The 4,165-nt window shown below is 48.9% G+C and overlaps 1 long non-coding RNA gene across 2 annotated transcripts; it reads right to left on the reverse strand.

Annotated features, from left to right (window-relative positions):
• Window positions 1-1,536: 1,536 nt before the first annotated feature.
• Window positions 1,537-3,939, reverse strand: LOC115096972. 2 transcript variants are annotated; one of them, XR_003858179.1, is made up of 3 exons: window positions 3,790-3,939; window positions 2,829-3,124; window positions 1,537-2,096 (listed from the first exon to the last, which is right to left on the reverse strand). It is a non-coding gene; the product is annotated as an uncharacterized LOC115096972 (long non-coding RNA). The 2 variants fall into 2 exon arrangements; XR_003858180.1 differs by lacking the exon at window positions 3,790-3,939 and adding an exon at window positions 3,341-3,759.
• Between the last annotated feature and the right edge of the window lie 226 nt (window positions 3,940-4,165).

A 4,165-nucleotide genomic window follows, 5' to 3' on the forward strand; every position in this document is an offset into this window, starting at 1 on the left:
GCCAGAGGATGTGGTGAAAGCTCTTAGCGTAGCTGGATTTAGAAAACGTTTGGACAAGTTCCTGTAAGAAAAGTCCAAAAACCATTATTAAGGAGGACCTGGGGAAATCCACTGCTTACGCCTGGGCTTGATGGACCTTTGGTCTGACACAGTATGGCTAATCTTAGGTTCTTAATGTGACTTTTGCAGCCTTCTTATTGGCGAGGATCCCAGACCAGAAGGGATGCAGCTGAGAGGCACTTCAGCTGTTAGACAAGTGCTTGGTCATTTTCTGAAGTTTGATGCCTTCCAGCCTATTCTGGTGCAGTTTTCCCTTGCCACTTTCTCTGACTTATCTGGCACCAGGCTTTCTGTCCACTGGTACGGAGGGCTGCCCCATCTGATCACGAGCGCTTCGTGTTCCGTGACTGCCTGACTCATGGTCCCATAGGATTGATCTGGTGCCTGGAACTTGTAGTTTGTGCTGAACAAGCTTTCTGCATACAAGTTCACTGGGCCTATTAGAACACAGAAAGCAAAAGTAAGCTAAAGGCCCCAACAAAATGAAGGTGGATGGCTGAAGCTTCATCTGGAGATGCTCAGTCCAGGTCTTCACACTGCCGGGTAGCATTAGATCAAAGCTGGCCACCTGAAATTAAAGTTTCCAGTTTGATGAAGTTTAGAATTGCATTTTGCTATCACTTTTTTTATTATTTTAGCTCAGGGGGTGGTTGGAAAAGAGAGTGTTTTACAAATCTACAGTGGCCAGATGAGACCAGGAGGAGATGGGGCCAGACCTGGTCCTCCTGCAGCTTCTGGTGGATCTGACGTGTTTGTTTTTTTTCCCAGTTCTCTTGCTGGCATCACGTGCTTACAACCTGGAGAGGGAGGGGTGACCTGTGTCTCCCTCGTGCCCGTTGCCTACAATAATTAGAGGTAAAGGAATGAGCTGCGTGACTGAGCTCTGTTTGCTGAAGGTGTTGCATTTCTAAATTACATAATAAATTGCAGAATGCCCCTGGAGTGAAACTGGATGAGGCAGATTTCCCTTTAATCTCTGCCCATGTGCATTTCCTACACACATCAGATAATTGGATTGTAGGCATGAGCCTTATGCAGGAGTTAAAGGGGAACTGATACCCTGTGGGCTGTATTACTCATGCATTGTGCAATGCATCATGCAGTTATGTGCACGTGTTTTTACTAGATTTTAGTGTACATATTTTGAATACCTCACTGGTGATTAGTGACTGCATACCTGTGATTTGTCTGTGTGTACATACATTGTGTTTACTAGCTCATATCTGGTTAGTTTAGTAGTTAAAATCCTCTCCCCCTCCTTTTTTTTTTTTAATCAATCTACTGCACAGTGGCAATACCACATGAAGCTCTGGATGTGTTCGAGATGTAGCTGATGCCACTGGATGATGGACATCTTTCATTAATAACGGGGTGGCTTGTCTAACGATAGCTGCAGAGGGCACACATCATGATCTGCAAGGAATATTTTAAGACTCCCGCTGCAGAGTAGTTTGATCCATTGTAGTTGTGCTCTAGGTGCTTTACCTCAGCAGATGTCTCTCGTTGGTGTGAGCCTCAACCAGCAGAAGGAAATGTATAATAATACCACAAAAGAATAATATTGACTTGTAGAAGATGTGCTGTCAGCCAGGTCCCTGTACATCCATCCTCTGAACGTCCTCTAGCCCAAGTGCTTTTAAAAGACAGATGCTATTATGCTTAACCTAATTTCCTTTCAAGCTTTACAGGAAACACCTAGTTCTATGCAAAATGTCTTTTTTGCTTTTTTTTTTGTTTTTGTTTAAAAATTCACAACTGCCTTCCAGGCTGAGTAGCCAGGGGTCTGGGTGTATTAAACATGTCTCAGAACAAGCCATGCTACACTTTTTAACTCTTGTGAGACAAAGTGAATGAGGCATTTTGTCTTTGAAAGGGCAGATGATGTATGGAACAGTCTTCATCTGGAAATCAGAAAGCTTGGGCTAAACACAGAAAGCTCCTTTAATGGTGGGGGAAGGGAAGGCAGGGGGTGACACGAGGACTGCAGCGGGGGAGGGCGTGATCTCATCACCGGTGGGCTTTTCCCCATTCTGTACCTATGGAAAAAAAAATCTAGATTGAGGAAAGCTTGTCGTGTGCGTCTTCTGTTGTAAATTGTGCTAAGTTATGTAAAATGAAATTAGCGATTTTGAGTCAGGGATTAGTAAATTCATATTACTGCTGAGAGCCATCTCGTCACATTTAGTGCCCCTGCATATTGTGCCTTTATGCCCCGTCCCCTCCTCCCCCGTCCATGTTTCCGTTGCCTTATCTGGGTTTACGGTCCCTTTGCAACTTAGTGGGTAGTAAAAAAAATAAATAAATTTTTGACTGTAGTAGTCCAGAGAAAGACAGAACCAGCACCGGGCACACAGGACCCTGGCCTATCAGAATTTGGGCTGCGGAAATGGCTTTGACTGTGGTTGGGTCCACATCCCAAAAGGAGTGGGGCAGATTCAGCCGCACCCAGAATTTTTTTTCCGTCCGTAAGAACCTTACAGCCCTGCAAGCCCTTTTCAGCCTTCTGTGGCCCAGGAGCACAGGGCCTTCACCTGAGTCCACTTCTGAATAGGCCAAGAACAGCACTGGCCTGAGCTTTCCTTAGCAAACCTCAAAGCTTTGTCATTAGCACAGGGGGCCACTGAATGAACACCGTGCTACAAATATGTGATCCCGTGGCCAGTTTGCAATCGCACATCACCCCTCTCCTGCAGGCAACCCCCAAGACTAAAAAGGTTGAAGCTCTCCCCCTGCAGCTCAGGCACCATGGGAGTGGAATATTTTTGTACCTTTTAATGAGGGCCCAAGTGTGGGGATCCCTGCCCTCCTGGCACGTTTACGGGCCAGAGCTGAAGGCACCAAGCTGTTCTCATAGCTGTAATTGCAGGAAACATTTCTGTACAGAAAGGCTGGTGTATGCGTGGAAGAGGGGAAGCCAGAAACCGGGGCAGAATCCAAGGAGATCTGATGAGCACAGAGGATCCTTAGCTGAGAAAGGGAACGGCAGAGATCAAGGAGGGTTCAAGGTCATCGCAAGTTGACAGACGGGAAGACCCTCGGAGACATTTCTCGGTGTTGTTTCCATCTATAGAAGAATTTAAAGAAATTAGTCCTAGATCTGTACGATTGGAGTCAGAAAAGCTGCACTTTAGCTATACCTCCAGTACCTGAAAGTAATCAGCTGTGAAGTGCCTGAAAGGCAGACTCTAAATTAAATAAATAAATAGCTATGTCTGAGGGTGTAAGATCGATCGGACATCGATCAGCGAAGAAAGCACCTTTCGCTTTAGGTCTGCCTTACCCTGAGTGTAGACGGATCCCAAGTAGGAAGAACGGAGGGGGCTACACCCTGGCCACCTAAACCCGGGTTGTGCTGGCCCAGCCAGCGTTTTAAAAAATCGTTACGCAGCGGATAAAAAGCGCCGAAGAGAGAGAGGAGTTGTAATGGATGGGACGAGCACTCAGGTAGCCCTGGTGGTCTCTTTTCAATAACCCTGCAAAGGAGGTTCGACTGCCCTGAATGAATCGTTCTCTGCTCTGCACAGGCACCTCCAGCTCCCCTCCCTATAACGCGCGAGGAAGAAAACAAGAGACAGCAGGGACCCCTGGGAAAGAGCCGAAAGCCAGCCGCCTCCTCTCCCTGGCTAGCGCAGCCATCGGTGGGGTGGGGAGGGGGGGGAGAGTCCCACTCCCTGGGAAGGGAACCCGGGCTCCTCCTCCCTTCCTCCCTTCCCCCACCAATCCACCCACCTTTACAAACAGAGCCGGCCCAGCGCTCCCCGCCGGTTTACAAGCAGAGAGGGAAGCCTCAGCTAAGGATGGGCGGAGTGGAGGGGGGTGGAGCCGCTTCCTGCTTTTCAGGCGGCGGGGCGGGCGGCTGGAAGCGGAGGGAATCGGCTCAGCCCCGTCACGGCAGCGGACGCCGCCTCTCCCCGAGCGATGCACGAGTCTGGCGCCCGGTCGAGACGCTCAAAGCCCTCCCACCCACAACTTACAGCGGGGGTCCGATCTCTCCCCCCACCCCCACCGGTGCTCGGCTGTTTTTTTTTTGCCGGGGTTTCTGCGTCTCCCTTGATTGGTTTTCGTCCGCCGCCTGCCTTTAAACTGTTCTAACTGGCCGATAGTG

This window comes from Rhinatrema bivittatum, chromosome 8, assembly GCF_901001135.1.
Source record: "Rhinatrema bivittatum chromosome 8, aRhiBiv1.1, whole genome shotgun sequence".
Classification (NCBI taxonomy): domain Eukaryota; kingdom Metazoa; phylum Chordata; class Amphibia; order Gymnophiona; family Rhinatrematidae; genus Rhinatrema; species Rhinatrema bivittatum.